At 41.1% G+C, this 20,057-nt stretch overlaps 1 protein-coding gene across 1 annotated transcript in view; it reads left to right on the forward strand.

Moving 5' to 3' along the window:
* The first annotated feature begins 758 nt into the window (after positions 1–758).
* GADL1 (glutamate decarboxylase like 1) overlaps positions 759–20,057 on the forward strand; it is a 118,643-nt gene continuing 99,344 nt past the window's right edge. The window contains exon 1 of the mRNA XM_076331132.1: positions 759–803. The gene's annotated coding sequence lies outside the window, so the exon portion shown is untranslated. The remainder of the gene's footprint in view (positions 804–20,057) is intronic.

The raw sequence follows: 20,057 nt of genomic DNA on the forward strand, positions 1-20,057 counted from the left end.
AGATATATCTTCAGAAGGCTGTGATGCTGCAGGTAATGGAGCTGAACACAGTGCTCACTGAAGCCTAGCCAAAACCTCAGTTTGTCAAAGACACCCTGTTTGCAAATATTAAATGGATATTGAAAGCATGGTTGTGAACAATTTGTATTTTTAGCAACAGGAAAGCAGGATAGAGAACTGTGGTGCCAAGACATAATATATGTAATATACACTTCTTCTGGAACTAATTATTATTTTCTGAAACTACTGCAGAGTTGTATGCTACCATGATTGAAAAGAGAGGGCTTTGTATAATGTTAACATCAGGAGATACAGGTTCTAGTCCCAGCTTTTGCAAGAAATTAAAATAATTTTAATTCCAGTAGTGCTAAGTCTCCCCATCAACACTGGATTGGCTTTTAGACTGCTTTGCCCTCTTTTAAAACTGCTAGCCTAAAAAGATCAAAGTGCTTTGCAGGAGTTCAGGAAGCAGACACCTACATTTATTTTTACTACTGTGAAAACTGAGGCAGATAAGTATGGTAGTCTGATTTTCTAAGGACTCCACTCACTTTAATGTGTCTAGTAAGATGGATGTCAGCATATGAAGGAAACAAGAAGCAAAAGTCTTCTATGACACAATAGGCTAAATTTCTGGATTCACAGCAGAATATCAAAGCTTGCTTTCACTGAGTATTTTATTTTCCTCTGTGTATTTTCCTCAGCAAGAAGATTGCTTCCTTGTGGTACATACATAAACAACTAAAACAAAGATCTACTGTGGGTTGTTAAAAGGTGTCCAGACCTGATTTCACAATTACAAGGTATGGATAATCTTGTGGCCTTTTGAAGGCGGAATATAGGATGTGCAATCTGGAAAAATGGGTTCTGATGTACCGCAAGTATTAATTGGTGAATGTGTTGCCAACGTAATCTTCAGTTTTCATTATGTTGCTAAAAACCAGGCCCAGGTAAGGAAGCACTTGAGAAATCAAGCTGACAGTGTGCGAGATATCCTACATCATCAAGGAAATCTGCCGAAGCAAAGCGAGTGGGCTGATACGATTCCAGCTCCCGGTACTGCTCACAGGTGTCCGCTGGAATATGTCATGCGACTGAATATGAATGGGCTCCGGTGGGAGGGATGGCCTTTTCCTTGCATATATTTCTTCAGCTCTTATGTTGCCCTTCAGCAATAATGGTTGGCTTTTTATAGAATACTGTCTGATTCGTCTGCAACCTTTAGGTATTTTATTGATTTAACATTTCTTCAGAGACGCAGTGAAATATATGACCCATGGACAATGTGATTTTTTGAAAGCTGATGCTGATGTCAGGGGTATGTTGCCTGTTTCAAGCTCTACTGTCTCTGGAGTTCATTAGAAGTTGTTTTAAATATGCTTTCTACTCTGTTTATGAACTACATTTCTTTTTTCACACTTGATAAGGGTCCTGTTTTACATTGCCTTTGGTATATATTTCAAACCCACTTGCTGAATTCAGTCATTTCACGGTGAAGTAAGATGAATGTAAGAGAAATATGCCTTGGTTGGGACACTGTGGTTTAGTATATCAAAGCAATAAAGAGTGAGGAACAGTCTGGGAGAACTTTCAGAATCCATTTTATTTATTACTTAAAAGTAATGAAGCAAAATGTAGTTGTTTGTGCCCTCTGAATATTAATCTGCCCAGCTGCTGAAATCACAGTGAAAGGTGATAGCAGGCTCTGAAAGAATTGTGTGTAGCTCATCTGAACATAAGGCTGGTTGGCAGGATACTGAATCAGAACCTAATGAGCAGCATTATGGGATGGGATTTGGCCAGTGGGTTCACCACACAAGGGTTTCAGAAATAGAAGTGCAGATCTGAACAGCCAGGTTTGTGTTGAGACACAGGCGGGCTAACTGTGAAAGCTTCTGAGCATGCAGCAGCCACCACTGACCATTTGATGCCAGTGTCTAAATGTAGCTCTAACTTTAGGTTTCTATTTCTGAAAACTCTGGCCCAAGTCTTCAGGGGGTTTTTAAATTGTGCTGCAAAGGACAAAACATGTAGCAGAATAGAGATAATGGTATTCACTGTCCTTTGGCAGATACTTTGTAATACTGACATGTCAGGCTGAGCATCCTTCAGCTCCTGTTCCTGTACATCCGTATGTATCAAAAGAAGATGTGATTGAAGGAGCTCCTACTTTCTCCCTCCCCTTCCTCACACTTCCTTTATCTTTCCAGGCATCCCCACAGGTATTAGCATTGCAGCTGCTGCTATTTAGCCAGTATTGCTGCACAGTCCCCGTTCTTCTTTTCCATTGTAGAGATGGAGCAAGAAGACATTTGATAAGCTTAAAGTTCCTCCTCATCCACTGAAAGCTTGAGCCAAGAAGCTAGGAGACCACGTAGTATGGCAGCACTCTTCCACACCACGCAGGGGATGGCTCAGTGATGGCACTGTATAAGCGGGCCAGAGGACTGGAGTTGGTGCTTGCTGGATTTGGTGGCGGGGGCAGTAGCAGTTGTTGCTGGAAATGAACACGACTAGCAAAATGTGGAAATAGCTCCATGTAGAAACAGAAGGATTTCCAAAAGTGATGGGGCAGTTTCATGCTAGAGCCAGCGCTAGTGTAATACAGACTGAAAGCAGCTGGCCAGCTGGCCTTTCCAAATTCTGGCATGAGCTGTAAATCACAAGGTCCCCCTCTTACATAAGCAGACCTACTGTAACACACACGGCTCATCTCTGAAGAGCTCTAAATAGCCAAGGCTGGAATAACTCCTGTGTCACTCCAGGTTTCTGCTGACGCATGATAAAGTTACACTGAGATGGAAATGCCATGGTGAATCAGATTGGAGCACAAACGGTAATGACTTTTGCGTGTTTGCTTAAAGCCAGGTGATAGCTGGTTCTACAGAAAAGCAGAGTGTAAGTGAAGTCTTCCTCATCCTGCTCTCTGCAGTGGCCAACTTTTGTAGCCGTGAGGACTGCATGCGTTGAATAGCTGCTGGTGGTGGTTGGATTAGATTTCCCAAAAGAAACTCTGATGAAAACAAAACTGTGGTCTCTACCCATCTCTCCAGCGCAGGCAGCAAAACTAAGGCATGTGAAAGGCAGTGGACTTTACAGACCCTCTAAAGTGGCTCAGAATTTGTCTGAGGACTTCTGCTGACACAGGCACCCTCCTCCCCCCCCCCCCTTTCTGACAAACCTGGTGTTTTAGAATTGATTCTGATGTTTTAATCTTTAAAGCAGGAAGCAGTGAGAGCAATAAAATTTAATCAACAGAGTACTTGTTTTATCAAGTAAATGGATAATTGTGACATTTGACATTCTTACGAGACTATTTCTTGAACATTTGCTTGATTATCTCCCCCCTTTGAAAATTCTGTTCACATTCTAGTTTAGCAGTTCATCACATAATCAGATTCAGTTTTTCTGAAACATTTTTTAATTATTGTTGTTGTTGTTGTTATTGTTAGATAGTGCATTCTCTTGGAAATGTCAAGTATGTTGTCAAATATTGTACCAATTTCAGTTTCCTTTGTCACAGCCCTGGACTTTATTAAGAACTTACATACTGTGAGTAGGTCATTCCAGTAACCGGCTCCATCCTAAAGGGCAATGAGATCACTCAGATCAGAGGCCAGAGAATCTCTGTATAGTTAAAGGGACTCTCTTAAGGTCCCTTTAAACTCCATTTTCTGGGTTTCTTGGATCTGCCATTTACGGCAATCTTTGCATTCCAGAGGCATGCTTTTGGCAATGAATCTGTGTCACCTAACTATAGTTGTCGTAAGCTAGGCATTCATCAGGCTCCCTCCTAAGTTAATGGAGGAAGAAACAGCATCTCCAGGAGGCAACTTATCCCCCATGTCTGTAATACTTAATCTTAGGATGAGCGGAATTTCCCTCTGAAAAGCCTGCTTCTCCCAGCTGATAGAGGAAACAGAGAAAAAATGGCTTAGACTAGCTATCCGAGATCTAGACAGCAGAAGTTAGGTAAAATTAGGCCTGCCTGAAAGAAGTGTCGTTCTGTACCTGACAAGTTTGTTCTGAATCTGACAAGGTTCCAAAAGTGACAGGACAAATGCATGGACTAGGAAATAAAAATACATCATCAGTTGTTCAGGAAGCTGTAAATTGCTGGTGGCTGGCATGGTACTTGGGGACAGCATCGCTACATGTTAACTCTGTTTTTGTTTTCTTTCCTAAGCATCCCATTCTGGCCCCCGTCATAGAGAGGATTCTGGCAGGAAGGACCTCTGGTCACACCTGCTGTGACTGCTACTACATTCCTGAATTCCACCTACATCAAATATTTCTTAGTATTCACTCGGGTGTAGTCACAAGGGATAGATTTTGTGCGTTTGGAGGATTAGTACAAAGACTGTGTATCATGAGTTTCCTTTCTGCTTCAAATAGTCCATAGACCATGTGCCAGCCCTCTGCATGAAGTTGGTATTGAGTCCACAGAGTGTGAGCTGGTTTTCTGAATGGATGAGAAGGCAGGTGGCAAGCCAAAAGAAGCTAGTTTTCAAAGCCTGTGACTGGAGAATGAAAGACACAGATGTGTAAAGAAATATCCGTACTACAGACCTAGACAGACATTGAGTGTGTGTCCTAACTATCATACCAAGCCCCTGCTTACACACAAGACAAATCTAGTTTGTCTAGCTCAAACACTGGCAATTTAAACTCCCTCTTAATTACAAGATTTATGCCTTTGCCTTTATCCAAAGGGCTGATCTAAAGGAATGAAAGAGTACTTCAGTCTATTAAGTCCCCTTGCTTCTTGTTCTCTTTATCATAAAGGTAAAGATGCCAGTTAGAGTAGGTCAGACATTTTTATAATTAAAGCTTTAAAATTTAATAGTGAAGCGCACGTCTTACACTTCAGCACCTTTGGTTGCTCCATCATATATTGTTTGTGATCTTCATAATGAAATGAATGTGGTGGGGTGCTGAAATACTTCAAGTAATTTGTCCTCAGGGTTTCTTCCTCTTGATCTCCCTTTTTGTCTTATAAAATTGCTTTCCCATGGTGCAATGTTTTGTGAAGTTCTGGCAGTGTCACCCAGTAGGTCAGAGATTAGTCCTGAGTCATCCACAGGATAAGGAGTCACAGGTGTATGTTATGTGTGTCTGGAACTCCTCTGAATCTGCCAGCATCTCTGCCACTTGTCCCAAGGCCAGTGGAGAGTAAGGATGGCTCATTTGTTGTATTGATGGCAGGGCACGTGGAGCTTTTCAGTCATTCAGGACCTGATTTTCCTCATTTTAGAGTTTACTAGTCAGTCAGAGTGATTTCATGTTGAGGCTTGTCTCACAGCTTCCAATTTATTCCAATTTATCTTTAAAAAGACCAGGAAACATTTTGGTACCAGTGAATTTGGTAGGAAGAATCTCAAAGGTACTCCAAGTGGAGCTACAAATGTCTCTTCTGTTGCACCTCTGACCTCATAGATGATCTCGTCCTTTCCCCTATTCCTCCTCCTGCCTCCTTTTCAAATACACTCACGTTTTCTTGCAGGCATTTTGTCCCCTCAGCAGTCCCACAAACACTTTATGTGCTCTGCACTCTGCCGGTAAGTGCCCACTTGGTGGTGGTTTATGCTGGAGTAGTTTGCTCGCTACCCGGTGTGTCCTGGCAGGTGGGGTGTCCTTCTTCACAGAGAGGTGAAGAAGCACGGCTGTCCTTGCACACAGAGATCAGTAATTTCCTTACCAGTGGAGCAGTGGCTTTAGTGCTCCTTCACTGCCTGCCTACTGAGACTGACAGTTCAGACTATTGTGTACATTCAGAGAGATCTAGGAAGAACATAACAAGTTCCTTGTGCCTTGGAAGTTACTCCTTTTACAGCACTGATTCTGCTAGATAGGCATATACTGTTTATATGAAGAAAATAAATCAGTATGTGTTTGTTTTGAGAATACAACATCGTAGAATAGGTTTAATTTCATTGCAACATTATCAACGTTGATAGCAAATATCTTTAAGGCAGAACAGAAGGGTAATGTATTTCTTCTTTTTCTCTTATCATCTTTGTATTGTTTTCCCTTCTATTTGATCCTGCTGCTGTAGACTGAGAACCTTTGTGCAAAGCACAGAGACAACTTCAGCTCTGTTCAGATTACTCAGTGCCTAGCAAAACTGGATTTTAGTGGGCGTTTTATGTCATGTTGGAAAAATATTATTTTGTGCTGCTCCATGGCAACATTATTTTCACATTCAAATCCTCGAAAAAAAAATGTGCTTGCATGCTGATTGGATCAAAAACTGTACCTCACTTTTACAAGATCTATGAATCTTTTAAAAATGCGCTACTGAAAGCATTGATTATGGTAATAGGTCCAGCAAAGTTAGCATACCTTTTCGAATTAAAACAAACTATGAATCCCTCTTGAACCACACTTGCTGAAGTAGCACAGGTAACCCTGTGCACATGATACTTTTTGGATAGTATGTTTCTGCTCTGTTCCACCTAAGCAGTCAAATGGAATCGAAAGGAAAATCCTCTGGAGTAAATAATACAAAAAAATCCACATAGCTTTTATGGCTGTGCCTACCAAGCAGTGAAGAGGCACAGCGTGAACACACTTACCAGAAAGTATCCTGTACACTAAGGGCACTTCTGCAAATGGGCAGGCTTCCGAGGAATTCACAACACCCCTCTGTTTCAAAGTCTTCATTGAAACAAATATTTTTCTGCTCACCTGTGGCATTTCTGCAGTTTTTCAGAAGAGTATTCATATTTACACTAACCTCTTGGGAGGCAATTCAGCTCCATTGAAGAGCCAGGAAAAGGTATAGGCAACCACTTGTGTCTCACTTAAAGTCTTGTTTTGAAGGTTTAAGTGCAATTTTCTACACGGAGATGAATTTCATTCTCCAGTAGTTCTAAGTATGCTGTTAAAATTGGCTATATGTCACACTGAAGGGACAGCTCATCTCATGGTCCCTGTGATGTTCCTTAACTTTTTTTACACATACAGTACCTATAAACTGCCTTTAGCCAGAGCACAACTGCATCTTGCTTGCTTCCTTCCTTCCTTCAATAATAAATAGGCCATATTTGGTTGGTCAGAACAATTCTTGAATTTGAAATTAATTCAGCAAATTATGTTGGCGGAAACAAACAAACAAAAAACCTAAAAAGAGATAGAAATGTTGACAGGAATAGTTCTGATATTTTCCAAACATGAGTATTTCAGCATTAGAGATTTGATTCAGAAAGGAACTTAGATACCACTTACAACAATAAAGAAGGGAGTGATCCCTTCCTTTTCTCCATTAATAGCCCATATTCCAGTGGTTCTTGCTTGGGATTTTGATGAGGAAGATTTAAATCCAAGCTGAACCTAAATCACAATAGTGTTCTCACATCTTGGAACAGCCCTTGTTGCTCATCTTTAGGATGTTGTGTGCTGACTCCTTCTGTTCTAACATTTTTACTGCACAGTAATACAGAAGCATTTATTGCAGCAAAGAAGAGAGGCCAGATAGCTTCCTTTACAAGTAAGACTTGAAACCATCCAGAGTGAGTCTCTTTGTCCCTCTCTTGCCAAACAACTGTTTGAATATGCTCTATACTAAAGATAATATTCAACTTGAAAAAAAAAAGTTTAGCGTTGAGTCAAAATATTTTTTTTCCATTTCTTGGTTTGGTGGCTGAACCAGAACAATTGGATATTTTTGCTTTTTATTCATGACTAGGAAGAGCTTCAGAAGACTATGCTTTTAGTAATGTACATATTAGGTATAATGTGCACTATTAAGTGCTAGAGCAGGAAGCTTTAAGCAGGTTAAACATTAGTTTGAACAGCGTGTATTATGCAGACATAGCTATTTCAGCTGCAAACTCCCACCAAAGGTAAAACTGATGTAAAAACTTATAGACTTTTAATTAACAAGATATAGCTGAATCACCTTAATGGATCGTGGGGGTAATAGACCTGGCCTGTAAAAATCTTTTGCTAATCATTTTCCAGTTTTCCAGGAACCTGGACGTAGTAAACAAACCAAGAAGTGGACCTGTTAAAATAATTAAGATAAACCAAGTACTGGACAGCCCTCAGCCCCAGGTTCAGTGAAAATTCTGTCATTAAACAACAGGCTGGAAGGAGAACCGTTAATATGTAAACGGATGGTCATCCTCTGCTGCAGCTCTAGCCCCTTTTGTGGCTATGGCAAGAATAAGGTAGAATTCAGTGCCTGGGAAAGGGATCTGGTGATGATAACTATTGAAAACCAGCTGTGCTATTTCCTTTGTTAAAATCCTGCTACGTGGTAACTTTTTGCAGGTTCCCAAGAAGAATTCCTTTTCATACAGAACTTTATCTTTGGTGCAGAATCAATACGTTTCCTATTGTGGCTATGGAAGTTTGCTGACGTAGGAAAAATTGCATGGCTTTTGCATTTTTTTTTCTTAGAGAATGTATCCTGGAAGATCCCCAAAAGTATGTTCCTTAATATAGGCTAATTTTCCCCATCTCCAGTCTCTAGCCCCAGCATTTAGAGCTCTCCTCTGTCCAGCAAGGCCATTATGTTTAAAATTAAACTTTTGCTAGCATTTTGGGTAGCATGTCCCAGTTGTCTTCCAAGACTTCCCTACATACAAAGTATCCTCTTTTTAACAGTTGTATCAGCTATCTTAGATGAAGTTTACTATATACCAGCTTCTCTTTCCCCGCTTGTCACCCTCAGGAAACAACATTAAGGGCTTCTGCTTGAATTGTTACCATTTCCATTGGGTTGCTAAGCACATTTAAAATGTAGGCTGTAATTTCTTCAATTTCTTTCTCCCTCCTCTCTTTTCCTCCCTTCGTCTCCAAGTCCATTTGTGATATGTTTGTGGAGTTGTTCTTCTTCGGGTTCGTTAGAGCATTGATTTTTTTTGGTTAATTTATCTAATTCCCAGTCAAATGAGGACATGGTACTTGTAAATCATTTAGTTTCTCATTAATCTCTTCCAGTGCTGGCTCCATTTTTCAGCTGTCTTCCTATTTACTATCTCTAGCGAAAAATATCCAGTGTTCCCATCACTTGTCACAAGCAATGTCACGGTTGCTGTGGATCCATTGGCCTCAATAATCAACATAATTTTTTTTATTAGAAATCAAAATATTTGCTGCTGGTGTAGAAAGCCGCATCTTAAATCCCATGCAAGGAAGTTCACTAAATGAGATGCAATAAACAGAAGATCTAAAGCCTGCCCTGTTACTTTGTGCCAAATCTTATTAATTAGTTTTTCTTTAACAATAGCTGTAGAATTTTAAGATGCTGTTTAGAAGAGCAAAAATCCTGAGAGCTGCATCATTATGCCTTGATACCTCTCTGGCAGAGATCCCATTGAGATGAGAGGAATAAGGACTTCAGCATTCACTTGAGAGATGCAAGTATCAGCTTAGTCAAACCCACAGGTAAGAATTCTCGGCTGCTATCCTCTACTATAAAACACTGGTATCACATCAGACTTACAAGCTGCTTACAGGTAGACTGGCAGGCCAGGCAGGGTACCTGCTCATGTAGCAAATTAGCAAGAAAATAATTTTCTCCTGAAATGAAGTGGTGCTTTTCAGGGCAATAGGTGGTACTGTCCCCTCCGGGTCAGCACCAAACAGTGCCCTAGCAGGGTAGGAAAGAGAATTAAGCTAAATCCCCTATTGAAGGGAAGGGTTTAATTGCTCATAGCCATTACATCAGTTTTATTGTTGAGGTAGAATGGGCCTTACCTTTAATATTCCCTGGCCAAATCTATCCTTCAGCTGCATGAGAAGAGTAGACTGTTGTCTTCTTCTACTCTACATTGCTACTCTACAGAGCAATGTCCCCTAACATTGCTTTGTACTATATGACAGCTTTTCAAAGTGGCTTTCATTGCATTTCAGAGATGTTTGCAGCTTATTTCTGTATAAGCATATATGTGCCTTGTGATCTTTAGATCATTAATCTCAGCCACTGGTATTCTCTTATTTTGAAAAGAGACAGATTTTGCCAATAGTCTCTTTCTTGGTGTCACTCATCCTGACTTTTTCCATAGGCTTTGTGCAATAGTCACTGAAAACAACTTCAATGCCACCGTTATTTTAGTTGCCACTCAGTGAGTCATCTTCCTCTGACTGTAATGGGATTTAAGGAGCATTTGATGTTCTCTGCCATGTAAGGGGCAGTTATTTAGCCAATAGAATGATAAGCATCTTAGACTTACTATAGATAGAGACGTTAGGCTGATGGGAAGGATTAAAACATGTACACATTACGTATGTGAGACAGCAAATAATAAATACTGCCTCTTCAAGAACAGAAGTCCTATGTAGGGAAGATCAGGCCACAGTGTTTCTTCATGTGGGAAAAATATTAGAGGAGATGGAAGAAATTGGCGAAGCTTTGTTTGTAAAGTGTGCATTGGTTAAATTGCTGCCCCTTGCTGATCAGTCTAATCCTTTTAATGAGGCTAGGTAGGCAAAAAGGAGGCAGTAATGATGCTGATGACTCAGAGATTTCTCTCTGTGAAAGAAAACAAGCAGAAGATGGTTGTCTAAACAGTACAGTACAGTGACTCTCCAGGTGTCCTTTTTACCTGTAAAATGGTGCTGGATAGCAAGCTAACCAAACTCAGAGGCTCCTAGTGTCCCTGGGTACAAGTACTAGAATACAAATCAGTATATTTTAAGAGTGTGAGATTTGTTATGTTTCAGCCACCCTTCAGCTTGCAGTATGCATTTTTTTTAAGCCTGGATTTGTGTCGGTCCTTTTTGTCTAAAGAATGATGCAGCAGCACAACAGCTCAGAGGCTAGGACCAGCACACAGAGACACTGGGGCACTTTGTTCTGCTCTGATGGATAGGATTTAACCCATCTTTCTTGATGAAACTGCCCTGATCTGAAGATAAGGGACGGTACTTCTTTTACACCCCCTCATTCTGGTTTTTGTAAAATAATTAAAGATTTGGGGGGTATGCTTTGTACTCAGTGATTCCCCCATGGAAAGTCCTGGGACACCATCCCTTCACCAATGTTGATTTGACTGTTTATTGTAACTTTTCATTGCAAAATTTGTAGTCACTTCTATTGACGTGGGACTTGAAACTCCCTGGGGAGAATCCTGACCACTAGGTGACAGAGTCAGGTTACTTTCCTTCACCCAGTGAGCTTTTAATTTTTTATGCAAAGTGAAGCAGACTCAGCCAGAGAGATGGTAAGGACTCCTGCCCCATAAAATAGCCAGACACTTGGTAAGAGAAGTTTTTTGGAGAGGCCAGTTGAATCCCATCAGGCAGAAGATGGCTTTGAATGTGTGTTTACTGCCGCTTCATTTGCTGGATTTACCACTAGATTGTGGTATGGAGCAGGAGTTCATCTGTTAGCTGTGCTTCAAAAGGCAGGAGTAACACTCTTCCTTTAGACGTGCTGATAGACCACCACCTGGATCACCCGCCAACTGGAACACCAACTGGTGGGACCCAGCAGGGCTTGGCACTCAATTGCCAAGTGATGTTAAGTATTTGTGCGCATGGCCAGAAGTCGTCTAGGTACTTGGGGAACACTCACCTTTACACTTGAGTCCCTTGAGGGACTTGAGGATTTACATGCCAACTGGGGAAGGAGGCAGCCAGCAGTTCTATGTATCTTAGCTTCAGGGTTGGGTGGCAAATACAGAGATAAGTGAAATGCAGATGCCCTAGCCTTTTTGTGGATCTGGTACTCAGTAGCTTTATCACTTGAACAATGTGGCCTTCTGCCATTGCAACCTCATGCCAAGAAAACCACAGTAATGCATGTTTGGTGCCAGTTGTACAAGTTACACAAAGAAAACTAGTTAGAGGAAAGTTTAGAAAATCTGAATGATTTCTGCAGGTGGTTTTTTTTTCACCTGCAAGGCTTAATTAATAGGACTCCAGATTGTAACAGTGCAGTGCTTGAAAACATGTTGGATTGCATTGAGACATGTGCTTTTTATGGGATGCTTTCATATGCAAGTTTTGATGATGTAGTGAAGTTGTTGAAAAATCCAGCAGCACTTCCTCTGACAGCTCCAGCTCATGCACACTGCTTTGGATATCAGAACCCGTTTTGTTGCATGCCAGAAAGTTTCACATTTGACTTCTTTTTCTTCATACAGTTCTTAGAACAGTTTTATTTTTTGATTTGTCACTATAGAAATCTACATGACCTTTACTATAATCTTGGATAGTTGTAGAAGGCTCAGTACAATGTACGTTCAAATGTACAAGGCAGGTGAGAATGTCACATGCAGCACAGAACATCTCTGTGCTTTGCCTGGGGAGCTATTAGCCTACTATGCACAAGAAAGCAGAACAGAGCACAGTGCATTTCACAGTGCATAAGGCTAGCTGAGCACTTGGTAATATTTTTCACTTTCTATCAATACACTATAAAGCAAAAATGTTAGTATACATATTTCTAAGCAACAGTGCATTTTTGCACATTGGTAAATACCATTATTCTCTTCTGCTTGTCAAGATGTGCTACCTACAAGCATGGGGCTTCAAAGGAGGCCATTAAAAAACGTAATTTTCCAATCTGGATTGGCACTTACGTGCCCCCTTAAAAGCGAGTCATTGAGACTGCAATTTTGAAATCCTGCTAAAAGAGGCAGTGTCTCTCTCCTGACGTGTCTGTGCACTTACTGCTGGAAGCCAGTTAAACCAAAGGAATATTTATAGCACCAGTGAGAGAATAAAGTTGGTCCCTTAACTGTGACAGACCCCATTTCACTCCTGTCAGCTGTCTCCTTTCTTAGTTGAACACCAGAAAGCAAGTTCCATTCAATGGTGGCTTCATGCTGCTCTCTGCTGCTAGCTGAAGCTTCAATGTCCCTTGAGTCGGTTATTAGACCCTTCTGTCTGTACTGGCTGCAGCTCCTGCTCTTGATCCCTTGATCTTGATCTCTTGCATCTAACATCCACCTGCCCTCTTGATTGTGTAATGCTTCATGGAAGTTTTCTAGTCCATCTGTGCGTAGGAGACTTTAAGTATATGCTAATTTTATTGTAAATTATTGACAAGATGAATACGGAAAGATCTGTTTGTATAATGCTTTTGATACTGGAGAAATCTGATCAGACGTTTTCCATCAAGGAAGCCTCTTGTCCTGTTTTACTCTCTTTGTATACTTCATTGTGAGTGTCTCCTGCTTTGCAAGTGGTCTGAGAAACTGAGAACTAGCCCCCACAGTGTTCGTAGCTGCAAATACATGAAGGGTATAATCAAGTTTAGGCAGCTCAGGCTGACTCATTATGTTGGTGTCTGCATATTTGGCTCTATGGTGACTATCGCCAATTCCTTCCCTGCAGGTTAGGGTGGGGAGGGCCAGTGAACACCTTCTGAGACATGCTAAAGAGAGCCCAAAGTACAGTGTTTAAGGCAGTTGGATATCATTAATTAAAACCGTAAGTGAATTTCCTTAGCTAAACCTAGTAGCAGTCCCTCTTTGACTTTTCAGTTATTGTGGGTTGTTATTAGGATTATTTTTAGGATGTTATTAGGATGATTGTCATCAGGATTAAGGGCCCCAAGCTCTTTTCCTCCTTAAAGGATAACATGTTCTTTCTATTTTAGATTAAGGAAATCACAGACCTGTCAAATCTCATGATTGCTCAAAGGCTCCTGGCATGACATCACATCTGGTTTTCCTCACCTGCCTGTCCTTTATCTTAGACACCCACTATATAAACACCCTGCCCTTTCTCCTGCTTTGTGGAACCTGATGACGGAGGATGTGCATGACCTATGTGATCTGTAATTTGCCTGTAGTGGCACCTAATGCATGGGTTGGTGAAGGGGCAAGGCCACGGTGCTACCATGAAGCACAGATATGCCCTCTCATGAGGTCCAGTATTCGAAAGAGACTTTCAGGACTTCTTCAGCAGGAGCCTTTTGCCAAGATCCCTCCCTGTCACAGGCTTACCAGATCCACTCCTCTATCACACAATGAAGGCGCTGTGACTTGAATATCGGGAAAGAAGCAGCTTGCAAAGACTACAGAAAAACTAAACCAAAACAAACCAATCTCCTTCAGTGAAGGCTATGTGAATACTTTCCTTAACAGCCAGAAGTGACTCTGATATAAAATGTTTGCTATGCTAGGAATCTGAAGGCACAATGCACAGAAAACAGGTACTTTGGCTGCATAAATCACAGAATTTGAGAATATTACCAGTGTCCCCTGTTGATTATCTGTATTATAGTGAATATAGTTTTTATTTCCCTCCTGCAGATTGATCTTGTACATATCTGTCTGACATACGAACTTTCAAAAAAATTTTGATTTTTTTTTTCGGGTCCAGAGGCTGTAGCTAACTGAGGTCCTCCAGTTAGCTACCAGAAATTAAATCCAGGCTCTTTGGCTCATGACCATGTCTCTTTTCCATTATGCCTGAGCACTGATACCCTAACCACTGAATTCTGGGAATTTGATTCCGAACTTCACAGTCTTGGCCTCTCCATCTGTGTGCACATACCCAATGGATACTATGTCCTTATATGCTCTGAACTGGTATCTCTGTTTAGGGATTCCTGTCTGATATTTCTGGGACTTGGAATTTGCTCTTTTGGATTCTCTTGGCAGAGAGACCTGAACTTGGCCCTCTGCCTGCTTCCTTTGGCCTTTAGCCTTCACAGTGGTATGTTCTTCTTTCCTGAGACCTGTCTTCATCTCAGCTGTCTGGGAGAACTCTCTGACTTTTCCCATCCTTTGCCCTCTGGTTTTGCAGGGAGTCTGAGCTGACTGTGATCTGCACAGGTCACTGATATTTCAGGGAATGGGATTTCTGAGAAATCTTGCTCTTGATGTTCTTTTTTTTTCCATTTCCTTTCCCAAGTACCCATCTTAGCACCTTTACTTTTCACTTGGCCTCAATTTAATATCTCATGCAATTTCACATTTTGCCCACTTCACAGCATTTAATCTATTTGATGATGTTAAACCAATTCAAAATGTCTTGCAGATTCCTGATTCAGTTGCAACATTATGAAAATATCAATATGGAGAACATTTCCTGAAGAGGAATCAAAACAAGAGAGTTAGATACTGTCTTCTTATTGTTTTAAAAAACACTAAATATTCACATCCATTGCACTTGGGCATAGATTGTTGGAGTTGAAAATGTCCTTGTTAGATTAAACATTGTGGAAAAAGTTCACATGAGATCATTAATGACTCCAAAATACAACAGTTAATTTTCATTTCCCGTCCTCTTGAAAAAAATGTAATTTGGTAATCTAAACTGTGATGATCTGAACTCTTTCAGTACAAGTTTTACAGATTTCCTGAGCAGTGTCAAATGACTTTCATTGTTGGAAAATGTTCTAGTTTTATCACACCTAGATACATACTTACTCTCTTTCAGATAACTTTTTTAAAAATAACTCCTCTTGACCACATGTCAATGATTAAAATTGCTTCAGTCTCAGTGAGGAGACTCACAGAGCTCAGAGTGAGATCAGAGCCCTTCATCTGGTAGATAAGTACACCTGTAAGTGTACTGTGAAGCCTAAGATGCATCCGTGGTCGGTCGGCTTCCCTCTCTGACTATCAGTGGATTCAACACAAAGCCATCTAGAGGGCTTTCCAAGTGGCAATTAGTGTGGCAATCTGGCCTTAAGATGGGCCTCTGCTGCACAGTACTGTAAAGATTGTGTAGGGGCAGTGTCTCTAATGCTAGATAAAACAGGCCAGGGAGCCTTCTCCGCCCTTAGGCCAGGTAGTGTAGCCTAGCTCATGTTCACATGGCTAAATTCTCTTTCCCTCCTCAAACATGATGACTGAGCTCAAATGGCTTAATAAGTACATGCCAATACTGTTCCATCCTAAAACTGAGCCCAGGTAGGATGTGGGAGAGTGGGAGTTAGCATGGGTGAGAAGTCGGCTGGGAGCATGCTAACACCTAAATGGCATCGATGATCACGGTCCAGAACTCAGGCCAGTACCCAGCCCTGCTTAGTTTACAGTATACAGTTATTAAGATCGAACTTCTTGAGTATTTTAAGTTGCATTGTAACACACTGTAATGAAGATCACTGTGATGGCAGGGTCATAATGATGACAATTAGCAACAAGGCTGACCAGCAAGGAAAAGAGCCTTTGCTATTAATGGCTAACAATTTCCAGCAATAGTAAAGAAACTTCGTGAAGAAAAGGTGTGAATACTTACTCCACTTACTCCATTGGCTTTGAAACGGTTTCATATTCTGTGACTATGAATGTGTAAGTGGGGTAAGATTGGAAAACCTTTGCTTCTTCAAGGGAAAAAAAAAATGATGACCTCATGGTGCCTTTGCCTTAGAAGTGTTGTCCCAGTTTGAATCCCAAGTAGCTTCTTTTTGGACCAAAATAGTTTATTCCCATGGAAACTCTGCATTTGCACGTTGCTGCTCTGAGCCAAGTCCTTTCAGGCTTTTGCCTTGAGGTACTCCGTCCTGTGCAATTCTGATCATGTAGCCATAATCCTGTGCTTCAGTACAAGCCTTCCTTTTCATTCCTAAAAATGCATGTTTTCCAGCTCAGTTATAAGATGACCTAACAAATATATCTCCTGTAACCTCATCTATTTGTTTAATGGTCAGTGCAGCCCAGCAACAAATGTCAGAAATTTCACTCTTTCAGTTGCAGAGGAAAGAAGCAGAAGTTCAACACATGGCATGTCAGGGATGGACAGAGAAGCATAGGCCTAATTAGCATTCCTAGGTGATTTTCATCCACTTCATTTTTTTATATCTTGACAGGACAGTACTGTTTTCATAGGTCTCTGATCTGAAAGTCACAAGTGTCAAAATGGATCAGTGTTCTCTTCCTCTGTGTCGTGACTTATCTTAATTTATTTTTCTGCTTTTAGAAGAATAATGATCATCCACTCACTTGGGTTAAAATATAAAGGCATCTGGGAATTCCAGGTCATATTTTTTGCTGGAAAGTTCCAGTTAAAATCTTTTCTGATAAACAATGAAGTTGATAATATCTTTGAAATATGTGGGGTTTTTTTAGTAATATTTGATCATTTGGAGGTAAGTTTTATTTTTCCGGGAAGAGCTATGAGGAAAGAGCTTCTTATGGTACAGCTTTGTGTGTGATTGTCTTTGGCCCCAACCCTGCAACTTGATCTTTGCAGATGCTGTATAGAGGCACTTGAGGTCACGGAGGATGTTTCTGTATCAGGTAAAGAAACTCAACACATAGACTATTGGCCTGCACTCACACATGCAGATGATGCAGAGATGCTAGCCTCGATCAAGCAATACTGCCGAAGAGCCACTGGTTATGATCAGCTGCAAAAGGGTTCACTGAAGTGAGGCCTAGACTAAAAACGTTGGGAGTCAGTGGTCTACAATGTGCCATATTGAAGACTTTTGTAACACTTTTGATTCCCAGCTGAGTTGTTCACAGGAATGCCCAAAGTGTTGTCAAATGCATGGGGATAGTCCTGTAAAGGGATTTGGCTTTGATATGGGCCTCCTCAGACAGAGAACAAAGGTCCCTCCACTCTCCATCCATACACAGAGCCTGTACAGTTTAGTAATTGGTAATAAATAGTAATAAGTAGTAAGTAGCGAGTAATAAGTAATAATTCCTTCTGACAAGGGGGAGGGTCCTGACAGGCTTGTTTAGAGCCTGAAGAATTGCTCTATTCAGCCTGCCCCTGAAGAGAGAAGAGGACAGGAGGGCGCCCCACTGGGAAACTGCAGAGCACAGTCCTGTTGGTGAACCTGAGCTGGATGCAGTGAGCAGTACAGCTGAAGGAGTAGAGAGAGGCAACCTTGCCCACAAGCCTTCTTCATCTGGAGCTAGACTGCTATTTCCTTTCATCACAGGTAGCTCTACTCAGACTATGGCCAAGCAAGGGAATGTGACAAGTGCTAACTTATTGCCCATTTGGTGAAGCTGCTAGAACTGTGTGTTTGCAGTTAAGGCTAAGTCAGTTGCTAAGAAAACAGCTGCATTGGTTTATGCTCTTATAGCCTCTTTGCTATTTGCTACCCTCCCTCTGCCAGCAGTTACTATTCCTGTAGGAGACCTGGCAGAAAGAAATGTGTACCTGTGGCTCCGCCATTCCCTTTCACAGTCTGTCACCTTAGTGGAAACCCACGTTCTTTGGTATTGCAAGCTATATCAGGTGCATTGGGAGATAACGTGATTTTGTTTTAAACTTGGTGAGCAGGGTTTAAATAACACACTTCACATTTAAATTAACTTTAAATTTTAAATTACTTTAAAATAATTGAAAATCATGCTTTTGGTTAAACTAATGTTACTTCATTGTGAAGTTAAATCTTCAGATTCATATCTGAATACTCAGAAATGTGAGCTGTTGTGGAGTTTTTTTTTCTTTACCATGGAATTAAGAATTTGTTGCAGACAGAAGTAACAGGTTTTGGTACTGCGCCATCATAAATGTATGTTACTTGAATCTTTATTGCACCAGATCAAATGCTTCTATGCAAACCAAGAAAATGAAATCCAAGAAAATTGCCTTCATTAAGGTATAAATGAAACCATTTGCTGCACTTACAAAGACATTCCCAACCTGCTTTTGGCATAAAATGTGTCTTTTACAGCCTATCTTGGCACACACATCTCCTGCCTCCCAATTATGAATGCCTTGGGGTGACCAAGTAAGCAATAATTCCAGCTGCTCCTGACAGAAGAAGGCACTGCTGCACTGCATTATTTTTCTGATGAATGTATCTTCCCAATGAGCTGAACAGGCTTTGCATCAGCAACATCTGCAACAACAGGGATTTAGAAAGTGGGTCAGGTATACTGATGGGTTGGAGAAGGAGAATGGATGAAGGAGGGTGTGTGGGAGCACGTGTATAAATGTGGATCTACTTTTGTCTTCATATTTTCCTCCATATACCTAGCTAATTGATTCAGGTCCTGTGGCAGTAGTCACAGAGGGAGCTTTCAGTATAAAGGGCTTTATTCGGAGCCTTAGTCACCACGGCTGAAAAATCTGACTCTGTTACAGTTAATAATAATTCATTTTCTTGACTTGTATGGGGACAGCATTTCTCCTTGTAATTCCTAAACTAGTTCAGGGCAGGATCTAGGTAACACATTGATTATGCTATTTCTCCTCAGCACTGCTCTTTACTATTGGCTCTGGAATTGTGTATGTGGCAATGACAGTAGGTTGCTTGAGGTTAAAAAATGTCTAAAATAAGATGACAAATTTCAGGAGGGAAGGGACTAAAATCTGTAGACCAAGGATTACAATCAGCTAGAGAAAGAGGTAGATGGAAAACCTGTGTTGTTTTGAGTCTGGTGTTAATATATCAGGCAGCCGGGCAGGAGGACGTATAGTGAAAACATCTGCAGTACGAAGTTTGATTCCCTGGGGTGAGAAAGGAGGTGGTGGAAGCAGCAGCAGCTGCAGTCAGACTGAGAAATCTCTGCTTTTGTTGTTTATTTTAACAGCAATATTGAGCTTATGTCGTGTTGATGGCCTGGAGACTGTCTAGTTTTCTTCTCGCTGGCCAGGCAGGGCAGATTTGGAGCATGCTTCCTGGGAGCTGCCCATTAGGTTGGCTAATGCATAAACTGGAACGGCCACCTAGAGGGAACAGGGATCTTGAAGGAAGCACCTCAGCCATCAAATTTCGTCCTTTGCAGTAGCAGGGAGCCCTGTGGTAAATGTTTAGCTCAGATAAGTCAACAGAAATGCTACTCTGTGTAGTCAGGAGCCACAGAACACTTCCCCCAAACTTGTAATAACATTAAAGTCCATAATACAAAAGGTAGAACCACAAAAGCACACCACACCACAGGAAAAGAGCAGAAGAGATTGGGGCATTACCAGTGTGTTCAGACTCTAAAGTTTCAGGAGAATTTGTCCCCTAAAGAAGTCTAGACAATCCTCCAAAGTAAACAATCCCTCACGCTATTGATAGAGACCAAAACCTTCCAAGCTTTCCCTGCCAATCTGCTCTGAAAGAATTTTTTGGACCCAAACGTGGTGACCAGCTTAACCCTCAATGCCTGAGCAAGATGCATCATGATTTGGACAGGTGTTTACCCTCCACATCCATTCAGTTTTCTCACTGGCCTCTATCTTCTGAGACAGCT

The sequence above is a fragment of the Aptenodytes patagonicus genome, chromosome 2 (genome assembly GCF_965638725.1).
Source record: "Aptenodytes patagonicus chromosome 2, bAptPat1.pri.cur, whole genome shotgun sequence".
NCBI classification, from domain to species: Eukaryota; Metazoa; Chordata; class Aves; order Sphenisciformes; family Spheniscidae; genus Aptenodytes; species Aptenodytes patagonicus.